This window comes from Lutra lutra, chromosome 14, assembly GCF_902655055.1.
Source record: "Lutra lutra chromosome 14, mLutLut1.2, whole genome shotgun sequence".
Taxonomy (NCBI): domain Eukaryota; kingdom Metazoa; phylum Chordata; class Mammalia; order Carnivora; family Mustelidae; genus Lutra; species Lutra lutra.
The window spans coordinates 41816043-41831048 of record NC_062291.1 but is presented as its reverse complement, the minus strand read 5'-3'; positions in this window follow the sequence as shown (position 1 = coordinate 41831048).

Sequence of the window (15006 nt, the reverse complement as noted above, 5' to 3'; positions counted from 1 at the left end):
CTTGTTAATATCTTATCGGCCAAATCTAGTTACATGCCAAGACAGAGTCAATGTAGGACAATCCAAATAGGGAGACAGAAGTAGGGGAATAATTTAGTCATTTCTGCAAGCAATATACCATAGGCAAGACTACTTAGGAGATTTTCGTTGTTGTTGACTCTAAGTGGGTGAAACTGGGGAAGTCAGAGAAATAATGAGCCATTAGACCCTTCAATGTAACTCCAATAGATATGGCATAGCCAAACATATTCTCTCCAGAAAGTATTGACCTTTTGGGGAGTTCTGAAAATGTAATGCTTATGCTCCTTATTCCATGCTATTTTCTAGATTCTGTGTTGACTATGGGTATGGTTATGTTAGGAATCTCAAACATATTGTACTCATTTTATGATACTCATCTAAGATTCTAAATTTATGCATTACATTCACATAGGCAAATAAAATGCTATTTTTTATTTTCCCACACTGATTCTTTTTCTTTATTTCATCTAATTTGTGTCTTTTTGCATTCCTTTGCCTCTGTACTGATTTGTAAATACTTATTCCTCATTCACAAAGCCTTTTCTTCTTTCTTTGATCAATATTGATTGATAGGATCAATGTATGAATGAAATGGAGTGTCTGGAAATTTCTCAAAGTTATATAAGATTTAAATTGATGTCTTACATATTATCATACACATTCAGGAACTACTACATATGTAATATTACTGCTCTTTCCTCCTTTTGTTGCTGGAAAACCTCTTATTTTTATGTTTTCAGACATTACCTTTCCAAAAATGTTCCTTTTCTCTATCTCTCTCTCTATCATCTATCCATCCATCCATCTATCTCTAAAGTATTAGTTGTCTTATTTCAGATCTTGTTTAATTCTTCAGGTTGGCACAAGCCATCATTAGTCATCATTAAGTACTAAGATTTACATTCAGGGCACTGAGATGACCTCCTTGTTCTAACTTTTATATTTAAGAGTCTGCATCCTTTTGTCAGTGATTTATATTGCCTCCCACAATGAAGACAGAGAATTCCAACGCAGAATCAGTCAGCATTTACTGAATACCCACCATGCTCCAGGCACCATGTTTAGGACTCTCATAGTTCTAATTTAACCAAAACTCATTATGATGTTGCTTTCTTCACCATATTCACCTTATCATTGAAGAAATTTGTTTTCAGAAAGATAACCTGTCTTGCTCATGGAAGAATAGAATCAGTTAGATGACATATTAAGAATGGAGACAGCAGAGACATCAAGCAGGTGAACACTATTTATTACCAATATATTAGTTCATGCCTTCTTTGTAGACTATCATCAAGATGTGGCATGTAAGCTAGGGGAAACTTTAGGCTAAAAGAAATAGTAATCTAGGGAAGCTTCTCCTTCATTTTTTTCCCTTTGGCTATGACTTAGTTTCCAATGACTATATAATGGGTATAGGTATCCTCACCAAGGTAGATGAGTCTCTACTTTTCTCCTTCAACACTAGCTCCACAGTAGATAAATTCCAACATGGAGACTCAATTCAAAGAGAAAAATTATGGAAAAAGTGAAAGGACCCTATAAGGAAGCTAAAGTAGGAAGGAAGCTAGTTGGAAGGAGGACATTAGTTTAGAGCTACAGCCCCTTTGTTGTAGTTGATGCATGTAAGAATTTACTTTTTTGGAGGATGGAAAAGCTGGTGCAAAAAAAGAAAATTGATTATCTCTTCAGCTTCAGAGTGCCACTAATACTAGGATATTATTCTTTTCAGTTTAATCTTCAAAATCTGACAGATGACAGACAAAAGCAAATGAAGTACCCAATCTCATGTCAGGACTCAGAAGTCACTTAATAAAGAAAATAAAAATTCATAGTCAAGGGTGTCTGGGTGTCTCAGTCATTAAACATCTGCCTTTGGCTCAGGTCATGATCCCAGCGTCCTGGGATAGAGCCCTGCATCGAGACCCACATTAAGCCCTGCATCGGGCTCCCTGCTCAGCGAGAGGCCTGCTTCTCCCTCTCCCACTCCCCTTGTGTTCCCTCTCTCACTGTCTCTTTCTGCCAAATAAATAAATAAATAAATAATCTTTAAAAAAATTCACAGTCAAAATCACAAAACTCACAAGTTACCAAGGCAATACAAGGAAAGCGTCTTGTGAGAACAAACTTTGTCCACCCAACCTGTCAATTTAGTGGTTAACAATGTCTTAAATATGGTACATCTTTAGTAGTGATTTGTTTAATACATGAAACAACAGGTCAGATATGCATATTGATCTCTTCTTATTCTAAGACCAGCACATTCTACAACTAACTACTCAAAGAATATAACTCTTAAAAACAAAATAAATCATGTATTACTATTATTATATTACTATGATATTACTATTAATATATTTAATATTAATAGGCAAGGGGCCATCTAAATCCAAGTTAGGGAAATACAATTCTCTAATGAAAACATAACCTTCCAATATACAAGTCTGCTGGAACTTACATTTAATTTAAATTAATACACAGGATATAGTGTTTCACGCTGAAGAATATATACTGTGGTAGTTTATTGCACTCAGGTCTTCAGGACAAAGAGTCCTTACTTTACATTTGCATAATAAAAGGGCTCACTGAAATATATCTTCTAGAACAAAGGGACATTCTCCTAAAGTTAAATTCAGTTTTAATACAGAAAGCAGATACTGGTAAAAATTTTTAAACTGCAACTTTCTCTAATATTAGCCATCAATCCTCCTCTGACCTACTAGTCTCACATAAGAGGTTTTAAAACAGAGTAGGTGTACACATGTGCAAATATGCACACAGGTATATGCATTGTAACATGCATGTGATCATGTATGTGCATGTGTATCTGGATAAGTGAACCTGACGTGCATATGTTTGCATACAGATATGTGCGTTGTGTATGGTATGATATGTATATAGAAGTGAGTTTGCAGCAATGCATTGAGAGAGATTATCTGTAGGTGTTAACAGTATTGTTGATTTTTTTTCTGCTTTAAAAAATTTCTTTAATGTGGTTGTCTGTTGCTTAGGTAATTGAAGTAAAACCGAACATTAAAAGCCATTTAAAAACATTTAAAAATCCACTGGGTTCAAGCTTCCATCAACAAACCAACTGGGATGAGTAGCATTTACGCAGCAGTAGAACAAATGCTGTTCCTGGACTGCCTTCAGCAGCTAGTTTCTTCCTTGGGAGAATGGCTTCTATGACCAACTTGCATTGAGAGAAATTCTGAAGGTTGCTTTGGTAAAACTCAGTTGTCAAATCTTCCTTGAAACCAACTTTGTTTTTTAATTTTCTATTCCAAATATTTAAAACCTCTCAATTTTTCTTCCTGTTCTCTACTAGAATTTTGCATCCTACTTCAATAGTGAGAGTTTATTAATAGGTTAACATCCACTGCCTTGGTGATCTTCCAATGAACAACTTTAAATAATTTTCTTGTCTATATATTTTCCCACAGACTCAACATCCCTTGCAAAATCCAAAACTTTTTCACATTCATACATTCAGTTTTTTTGTGGTATCTACTAAAATTTCTCCCTGGCATGGAACTTCTGATCCCAAAAGAGGCTCCCTCTCTTATGTTTGCTTCACTAAATGAGCCTCTCTATAGTTTCTACAGATTTTTGACCTACAGTTTCTGAGATTTTGGGGTATGTCTCTACTGGGGCTTAGTGAGGAGCTCCATGTCCACCGTGTTCTTTCTCTCAAAATCTTATCTTTCCTCCTCTTTTGGATTCAGAGTCTGGATTAATATTTTCTCCTGCAGTAAGAGTAGAAAGAGAGCTTTTTTGGTGGGAGGGGGTCACTATTTTTTTTTTTTTTAAGCAGGACCAACCTCTGCTTTCTCTGTTATTCAGCTTTCTTTTTCATTCAAAATGTATTAGAATTCTTGGAACAACAAATGTCTTATAGACAGTTTAAGGTAGTAGAATGAACACAAGCATCTAATTTTACTTCCTCCAGAAAACAACATGACAATTCAGTAAATGATTTTTTTAAAGGTGTGAACTCAAAAGGATGACAAAAAAAAGAGAACGGAGGAAGAAATAGTAACAAAATTTTGGAAGTTGGAAAACATATGGACAATTAGTACCTGTTGTATACTAAAGAATTTGGCTGGCCTTTAATTACTGGGAGAGAAATTCTAAAACTTTTGGAATTTCCCAAATGAGAGAATTATCTTTATTATTCATGAGTCTCTAGGATAATGACTGAGTTTGGGATAATGAACTGATTTGGAATGGACCCCTAGAAAGCTTCAGGATGAGGGTTGGCCACCAGAAATACCAATGATATGATTACAGGCTTGGGATTTTGAACTAGCCCACCTCCAGGGATGGGGCTGGAGATTGAGTTCAGTCATGGGGTCAGTGATTTAATTAATCATACCTAAGTCATGAAACACCCCCCCCCCCAAATTCTGGGCCTCAAGTTCATTGAAGAATGCTGATGGTGATTTGCATTCATTTTGCTGTATATGCTCTATTATGTCCCAAACACATAATGTACTTGTTACTAATCCCATTTTTTAGATGAGAAAAACACATCAGTTAAATAGCTGATAACATTGCTAAGAGCAAAGTTGGTCTTTCTTGACTTTAAGCTTCTTCTTCTTCAAATACTTTATTAAGCATAGTCTCTGATTTGTCAAATAAAAATAAAGTGAATGATCAAAAGATGATAAAAAGCAACATGAAAATTAAGAAATGCTTTCCTAGTTGATAACAAGATCAGAGAGAAAACTCAAAATAAAAAACACAAAATGTATAAAGTGAAAAGGAAAACGTTTCCTAAGAATACCTATGGGACACAGGTAAAGCTTTACTCAAAATTCATAATATATGCTTGAATTGTTCTGGTGTAAGAGAAGACTGAAAATATGAACCAGAAAGTCAAGTTGAGGAATTAGAAAAAAAAGAGGAGAAATATATAAATTAGGAAAAGTTATAAAGAGTAAAATTGCAACCCATAAAAATTTTAAAAAAGCAAAAGAGAAAAAATCAGAAGTTGATTTTCAAAAAATAAGTAAGTTAAGTACAGTTGAGGGAAATGTAGTAATAATTTTCTTTTTAGTGAGACAACACAAAACAAAATTTAAAAATAACAAATTTTGAACATGATTATTGAACATGTTAAAAGACTTGGAATATTGTATAAAAATAAGAGTATGCTTGTATTGGAAGTATTGTATGATTTCTTTTCATAAATATAAAATCCTGAACTTGATCCAAGAAACATTTGCAAAGGATAGTAATGAAGTTATTTAAACTTTGAAAACCTAACTAAAGATTTATCATTAACAAAGCACTGTGTAGCTTTGTATAGTAGTCTTTTATTCATTATCATTAATGTATAGAATTAAATTGTAAGGATAGATTACAATTTACCTGTTCTACTGTAGATAGGTGGATATTTGATTTCCAATCACCATTGTAAATGATACTTTGTCGTTCTAAGTGAGCTCAATTTATCAAGCATGCTTTCCATGCTTTCTTCCCAAACAAACAGAAACCTTTGTTTCCTCTTTAAATTGTTTACATCTTTATCTGAACAACAAGTGAATTCTTGTTTTCTGTGTGTTATGAAAGGGTTGTCCTGCTGGCCTGATGCCTCTGTGTCCCATCCTCCCCCAATAAATAAAAACAGGCACTTAAGAGACATGAGAAAAATAAATCCTGACATACTATAGTGAAGTATAAAAACATCAAAGAAAAGTGAAAGCTCCAAATTTTTCCAGAGAGATAAAGTAGATAATACATGAAAAGAAATTAGAGACACAAGGAAATCAGGCTTCTCAACAGCAACAATACATATAAGAAGAAAGAAGACTAAAATTTTTCAACAACTAAAGAGAATAGTACAGAAATTAAAACTTCACAAAGCATATACCTTATTTTTCTGGCTTTACTGATACAATTGACATAGAACATGGTGCAAGTTTAAGGTGTACAACTTGTTTAATTGATTTAATACGTTTATATGTTGCAGAATGATTACCTTCATAGCTTAAGCTCACACCTCCAACACATCATCACATAGTTGCTATTTCTTTTTTTGTGGTAAGAACATTCAAGAGTTACTTTCCTAGCAATTTTCAGCAGGTAACACAGTATTATTAACTGTAGTCCTCATTCTGCACCTCAGATACCCAAAACATATTTGCCTAATAACCAGAAGTTTATGCCCTTTGACCAACAAATCCTCCTCTCTCCCCACAGTCACCTGACCCCAGTCCCTGATAACCACCAACTATACTCTGTTTTTTTGAATTCAGCTTTTTTCAGATTTTACATAAAAGTGATATCATACAGTATTTGTCTTCCTCTGTCTGACTTATTTCCTTAGTGTAGTGTCCTCAAAATCTATGTTGTTGTCAAAGGCAAGATTTCTCTCCTTCTTGTGGCTAAATACTACACTATTGTATGTAGATACTGTGTCTTCTTTAACCATTTATCTACTGATGGACATTTAGGTTGTTTCTAAACCTTTGCTATTGTGGATAATGCAACATGAACATGGGAGTGCAGACATTTCTTCAAGTTGTTATTTTTGTTTCCTTTGGGTTGATAGCCAGAAGTGGGATTGCTGGATCACTTGGTAGCATTATTTTAATTTTTTGATAAGACTCCATACTGTTTTCCATAGTGGCTGCACCATTTCACATTCCCACCAACACTGCACTAGGGTTCCCTTTTCTCTACACACTCACCCGCTCTTGTTATACCTGTCTTTAAAAAAAAAAAAAGAAAAGAAAAGAAAGATTTTTTAAAATTTATTTGACAGAGAGACCGAAACAAAGCACAAGCAGGGGGAGCAGCAGGCAGAGGGAGAGAGAGAAGCAAGGTCCCCACTGAGCAGTGAGCCCAATGTCAGAACTCGATCCCAGGACTCTGGGATCATGACCTGAACCGAAGGCAGATGCTTAGCCGGCTGAGACACCCAGACGCTCCTCTCTTGTCTTTTTGATTATAAGTATGAAGTGATATTTCATTGTGGTTTTGATCTGCATTCCATGATGATTAGTGATGCTGAGTACTTTTTTCTTGTAACTATTTTCCATTTGTATGTCTTCTTTGGAAAAATGTCTATTCAGACCCACTGCCCACTATTTAATTGGATTTTTCCTTCTTTCTTTTTCTTCTTCTTCTCCTCCTGCCCCTCCCCCACCTTGCCCCTTCTCCTCCTCCCACTCGTCTTTTTCCTCTTGTTGATGTTAAGTTCTATGAGTTCTTTAGATATTTTGAATATTAAACCTTTATCTGATATATGATGGTTTGCAAATTTTCTCCCATCCTGCAGGTGCTGTTTTTTTTTTTTTTACTTGACATATATAATCAAAAAAAGATTAAAGGTTACTTTTCACCGTGTTGGTTGTTTTTTGTTATGCATAAGCATTTTAGTTTGATGTAGTCCCAATTACTAGTTTTTGCTTTTGTTGCTTATGCTTCTGTCTCATATCCAAAAATTTGTTGTCAAGACCAATGTCAAGGAACTTTTTCCCTATGTATTTTTCTAGAAGTTTTAAGGTTTCAGATCTTATGTTTAAGTCTTTAATCTATTTTGAGTTAATTTTTATGAGTTGCATAAGGTAGGGTCCAATTTCATTCTTCTGTAGGTGATTATCCAGTTTTCCCAACACCTTTTATTGAAAGTGTCCCTTCTCCATTGAGTATATATTTATATTTATGATTATATCTTCTTGATGAACTGACCCCTTCATCATTATGTAATGTCTCTTGTTGCCGTTCTTGACTTAAAGTCTATTTTTTGCTATGAGTATAGCTACCACTGTTCTCTTTTGATTTCTACTTGCATAGACTATTGTTTAAAGGGAAAGAGAGTCTCTTATAGGTAACAACATATCATTGGGTCTTTTTTTAATCCATCTATCCACTCTGTATCTTTTGATTTTAGCATTAATCCATCATGTTTACAGAAATTATTGCTGCATGAGGACTTACTAATGCCATCTTATTGTTTTCTGGCTGTTTTGTAGTTCCCAGTTTCCTTCTCTTTTGCTGCCTTCCTTTGAGAATTGATAATTTTACATAGTATGCTTTCATTCTCTTTTCTTTATCTTTTGTAAATTTACTATAGTTTTGCTTTGTGATTATGATGTGTCTTATATAAAATATAGATACAATTCTATTTTATACTGATAACAACTTAACTGAATACAATTGAAAATTCCAAGGTGTTAGTGTATTCAAAAGATAAATTACTACAAATGAAATGTCTGAGATAAATGATACATATTTTCAGAATCTAAAAAGAACTTGCCAAATGCCTAAATTTCTGTCTTTACCTTTAATTTGTGATTTTCATAGATTAGGAATCTAAATTTCTTAACATCTATAATTCTTCCTGTCATGATTTTCATCCTAACTCCCCTAATTATTGCTTTGTTTCTTTCCTTCAGATGTCTTTACTACCTGCCTGTTAATTATTGATATGCCCTAGGATGGTGATTTATACTGTGTAATAGGAGTAGCATAGCAGATGATTTCACGTGACTTTTCAATGAACACATTTATTTAAGTACATTATTTTAATATACATTTGTAAAAAAAACAACTGTACCAACAAATTAGCTTTGTCTCACATGATATTTACATGAGAAAAGTATTTATTTAAATAATATAGTTGGTGATATAGAACCATGTAGTACTCCAATTTAGAAACACAACATAGGTGTTCTTGAAGGTGATCTTGAAGAGAGAGAGAGAGACGGATGGAGTCACGAAGATACCAGAAAGACATGGAAAGGAAAAGAGAGAGCAAGAATATGTATGAAAGGCCACAGTGATAAACATACAGAAGCCGAAGATAAAAACAAAGGGAAATGGAAAAAAGAAAGGAAGAATGTGAAGCCAGGTGAACCTTAATTTGGGCTCTTTTGTACCAAGGGTCTACTTCGGGACTGAATATTAACTCCTTTATGAGAATCAAGGTGGTGGGCTGCACAAGTCAGTAATTATAACACTCATTTCAAATTTCCTGGTTTGGAAGTATATCATTTTAGGGCTTCCTATCTTTGTATACAAGGAAAGTAACATCCATAGTTTTGGATAAATTTTGTTGTACTTGGAACTACATATTCATATAGTTTTAAAAATTTTGCCTCTACTACTGTGGAACCATAGATTAGATAATTAAATGCACAGAACTGATGAATTCTTACCTAAAAAAATATATGAAATAAAAAAAAAAGTGACTAACAAAGCAATGGTACATAATACATGCTCTTGTTTCTAGCATGGTGTTCATGTTTATAGTAAAATTAGAGTTCTGTCTGTAGCCAAAAATGCCGAAGTACTGAATCTATATTTAATTATATGAACTAACAAAAGTATAAAGAAACACTGTGCCTACCAAGCTTTCTTTGCGAGAGTCACATTTGATGATACACAGTTCCTATATGTTTACATGTCAGACCAGGATTGCAAAACGAACTTGAGAAATGCAGAAATATTTGAAAATTAAACATGCTTTTAAGTAACACAGACCAATTGGAAATTACAGGGAAGTTGGTCAATATTTTGATCTGAATGAAACAAAAATACAACATATGGAAATGTGTAGAGGGGCGCCTGGGTGGCTCAGTGGGTTAAAGTCTCTGCCTTCAGCTCAGGTCATGATCTCAGGGTCCTGGGATCAAGCCCCGCATTGGGCTCTCTGCTCAGCAGGGAGCCTGCTTCCCCTCCTCTCTCTGCTTGCCTCTCTGCCTACTTGTGATCTCTGTCTCAGTCAAATAAATAAATAAAATCTTTAAAAAAGGCATTAAAAAAAAGAAATGTATAGAATGTAGCTAAAGCAGTGCTTCAAGTTGTAAACTATTAAGAAAGAAGAAATATCTAGAATCAATACCTGAAGCATCCACTTTAAGAAACTTTGAGAAGATAAGAAGAACAAACTAAATACAAAGTGAACAGAGGAAATAATAAAGATTAGAATGGAAACTAATAAAATATAAGAGAAAAAACAATAGAGAAAATCAATATGACCAAAGGATTATGCACCATGGCCAAATGGGATTTATCTCAGGAATGTAAGTTTGGTTTAACATCCAAAAATCAATTAATGTAAAAAAATGTAATAGGATGAAGGTTAAAAAGCATATGATTTATCTCAATGTATGTAGAGAAAGCACTTGATACAAGCAGATCTACTTACAAAAAAAAATCCCACAGACCTCTCAAACTAAGACTATAAGGAAACTTCCTCATTGATAGAGGTTATCTATTAGAAAACTTATACTAGCATTGTAATAGTGAAAGACTGAATGCTTTCTGCCCAAGATCAGGAAAAAGGCAAGATTGGGAGTCTTTACTTTGTCTGTCAACATTGTACTGGAAGTTTTAGCCAGTGAAATGAGACAAGAAAGAGAAATAAAAATTCTCCAGATTGGAAAGGAAGAAGTAAAACTGTCTTTATTCAGAGACAACATAATATTGTATATAGAAAGTTCTAATGAAAATAGAACAAAGCCCTCTGAACAAATACAGAAATTCAACAAGGCCACAGGATACAAGATCAAGCTGAATATAGAAATAGCAAGAATATTTATATGTAACACCAATGAACAACCCAAAATTAAAAAAATAATCCCATTCATATTGGTATCAGAAATAATATGTATTTAGGGATAAATTAAATGAAAGAAGTGTAAGACTTTTGTACTGAAAACTAAAAAACATTTTAGAGAAATTAAAGATCAGTATCAGTGGTTTTTAGCCAGGGTTGATTTTGGACTCCCCCCAAGGGACACTTGACAATATCTGCAGATAATTTTGTTTTTCATAACTGGAAGGATTCTTCTAGCATCCAGTGGATAGAACCAAGAGAAGATGATCCTACAATACATGGGAAAGCTCCTAAAAGAATATGATCCAAAATGTTAGAAGTACCAAAACTGAGAAACCCTGATGTAAATGCATCTGATGTTCCCAGAATAAAAGACTCAATATTATTAAGATAGTGATTCTCTCCAAATTGATCTATAGATACAACACAATCCCTATCATAATCCCAGCAGGCTTTTTTTCCTGGAAGTTCACAAGGTGACTGTAACATTTATACAGAAAAGCAAAGACTTAGGATAACTGAAAGAATCTTGAAAAAATAACATAGTGCAGGGCTTATGTTTCCTGATTTCAAGCTTACTGTAAAGCTATAGTAATCAAGAAAGTGTGTTACTGACATAAAGATTGATGGTATAGATAAATGGAACAGAACTGGGAATCCAAAAGTAAACTCTTACATTTTTGGTCAACTGATTTTCAACAAAGGTGACAAAGCAAGTCAGTGGAGTAAAGGATGGCTTTTGACAAGTGCTGCTGAGACAATTGGATATCCACATGCAAAACGATGAATTTACTCTCCCATTTCATACCCTACACAAATAGTAACTCAAAAAGGATCATAAACCTATATGTAAAATATATACCTGTGTTACTTATAGAAGAAACTTATGAAAATATTTCTATGGGCATGTGTTAGGCAAAAATTTCTTAGATAAAACACCAAATGTTCTGACCATAAAAGAAAAAAATGATAAATTGGACTTCTAATTAAAATATTTCACGTTTCCAAGACAATGCAAAAATAAGCCACAGACTGGAGACAATATTTTTAAATCATGTATCTGATAAAGGAATTATATTCAGAATTTATAAGGGACTCTTACAAAATCAATAATGAGAAGACAACCCGAATGAAAAATTAAATGAGGATACCTTACCAAGAAAGGTATATGAATGTTTAATATCATAAGAAACTCAGGGATAAAACTCTTGTTCCCTAGCCCTTTAGTGGGATAAAATTAAGTTCCAGTTGTTCGCAGAATTAACTTGTTTGATAATACATGGCCTGCTGCCTTTCCTTCTCTGTTTCCCTATTCCTTCACATTGTACTAAAATTTCTTCCTCTACTGTGTTTTCCATCTGTGGCACTCCGTTTTGCTAGTTCCTTCTGTAAAATCCATTTCTCCTTCTTGTTGGACATTTGAACCATGCTATCAATTAAATTTGTCTTCCTCTTTTGTAGCTATGTAATATGAGCAGAACATAATTCAGTGTGAGCACAAGAGATGAGTATACTTTTCTTTTTAAAAACCTATTTATTTTTATTTATTTATTTATTTATTTATTTATTTATTTTGGAGAGAGAGAGAGAGAGCAAGAAGGGAGAAGGGGTTGAGGGAGAGGGAGAGACAATCTCGAGCAGACTCCCTAACACTGGGCTTGATCTCATCACCCTGAGATCACGACCTGGGCCGAAATCAAGAGTTGGACACTTAACTGTCTTAGCCACCCAGGTGCCCCTTTCTGGTCATTTCTAAATATAAATGCCCTTTTCTAAAGCCTAGCTTTTTCCGTCTTTCATGAGCAGGAACTATACAGCTTTGACCATGTAGATGAAAATGCCATTCTATAGAGAAGCAGAGAAAAGATAGAAGGATCCTAAGTCCATAAATAACCAAAAGGAGTATGATGATGACCCCACTGGCCTAGAGTTTGTCAGGTTGTTACGGAGAGAGCAAAATATACTGCCATATTATTTAAGGATCACTTTTGGTCTTTGTTGTTTGTTGTTTTCAGGAAGCAGCCAGCTGGCTTCCTACTATATGATCTCCCATTATGTCTTCAATTTCTACCACCTGTCTTATTAAGTCACCTGATTAGTAATCTACAGTGACCTCATTGACTACATCCTTTCACCAAGTTTAAGAAAGACCTGGGAATTTTAGTAACATGATTTTTTCTCAGATTTCTTGAAGTCCTAATAGTTGAGAAACAAGGTTTTCTTGTTACTCTGTCTGTGCTCTGTAATCCACATGCAGTGTGCCCTGTAAACCATCAAGATCTTGGCTCATAAACCAGATTCCTTGGTCTTTCTGCGTAGGTATTAGCAGTGAGGAAAGTGGCAGCAGATGGTGTTCCCCTGGCAACTATGTTTCTAACTCACCAGTTCCTGTCAGTACCTGCTTGAAGGTTACAAACTCATAAACAGTTTAATTCCTTTGACAGACTTGTTGAAGAAACAGCTGAGAGGATCTCTGGGAGCAGAAGCTTTCTAAAACTCTCAGCCTCACTACCTCCCGTTCCTTTGAAGGGCATTTGGTTTATCAGGGGGTTATCAGAATCACAATCACTTCTGATGCGTCATAAACTGGACATAAACTCTTGTTCACCATTGGCTGTCTCGCTCAGAGGGGCAGGGCTTAAAATGACAAGGCTACAAACAACAGCTCAGTCAACGCTTAAGCTGGGTAGTCGTGTTCCGGAGGCAATCACAGAGAATTAGTGGGCTTGTTATGTACCCATCATTTAGTAAGATAATAAGGACCACCGTGGAAAACTGTCAGCTCCAGGTTGGAGATGTATCCCCCTCTATGGCAGATGGGGTTCTCTAGGAAGCGGATTCTGAGACAGTTTGCAGGGTGTTTATCAGGGAATACTCTTGAGATCAACTTCTATGCAAAGGGAGGGAAGAAAGGAGTGGGCAGAGGGAGAAGCTGAGCTGCCATCACCAAAAGCTTCATTGAACCCCCACAGAGTGCTCCAAAGCCAGGATGTCTTTAGCTGACTTGCACTGCAGACGGGGCGGGGGTGGAGGGCTGGCCCTTCAGCCTCCATGTTGACCAGTCATTGGTATGCAGGCTGCCCCAGGAAGTGGCTGTGACATAGAAGAAGCACATTTTTGTAATCACTTAATTTCCAAACAAGATTGATCGCTTTTAGCCGTCTGGTGACAACCTTCTTAGGAGCTTTGAGAATAAGAAATAAGGCTAAGAAACTCCGAAGGAGAAATCTTCATGACTCCTCACAGGGTATAATCTATCCCCCACTCCAAGAACCTCCAAGATGAGTCCAAATGAGTTTCTTCCATTACTTTCGGGTTCTTCTCCTTACCACTGCTAGAAGTGATGACTTAATCTCTGCAGTCAGCTAGCAATACCTTCTCACTATGGTACCTGTGAACAAAATGTCCCAATCAGGGTGGCTGGGATTTTTAGGAGGCAGTAGCTGTTCAACCATCCTTTGGCTTCTCTAAAACGTGTTAGGCTGGGAGACCTGGGACCGTGTCTCTCTTCTGCTATTACCTGCAACCCCTCTTCCCTTAACTCGATGATTCGTTCCGCTATTCATCATTTACATGCCATGTTTGTTCCAGGTGGATCAATTTTCCTCCTTAAAACAGAGTTTTTTATGTAAACTATTATTGGTCTCTGTCAAAATTTGCCGGAAGTACAATGTTTCAAATTCAGATCTATTTCTCCTTTAATTTGGGGCTGTGTGGTGTCCGCCTAGTTTGGTGTCTAAGAACACAGCAGGTACTCAGTAGGTTCTTGTTGAACTTATTTGAACCACACAGAATTTCCTTCCTGAAATGTGAGTGTCCTAACTACTTAAGTTTTATTTGTTGTTTCACAAACCTGCAAATGCATGAATTTCAAGAATTCAAAATGTTTTTGGAAATGCCTTTTATGAGATGTCACTTCAAAATGTCCTCTGTATTCTTGAACGAATAAAGACCCTTGTTATTATTATGGGACTTTTGTTTAAAATAATAAGAATAGATGTTGGCTGCTTTCAAGAGAACTTACTGTGAAATTATTGATTGACACAAAATCAGATGGGAGGCTTGAGAAACAGCCTGGGGCCTAGGCAGGACCTAGGGAATCTCCAAGGAGTCAACAAGTAAGAAGTAATCATCTCAAAAGGATATCATCACAGAATATATGTATGCATTTTTATTTTTTTTCCTTTCATACCTTCACTTAGAATTCAAATACTAGATTGGATTGATGTAGTCTGATCATGTGCCTATTTCCTACATATACTTTGGTAGCTGTCTCTTGGTCCTTTTCTTTAAAAGATTTTTAAAAATTTATTTGAGAAGGAGAGAGAGAGAGAGAACGGGAGCAGGGGGAAAGGCAGAGGGAGAAGCAGCCTTCCCCGAAGGGTAGGGAGCCTAACACAGGCTCAGTTCAAGGACCC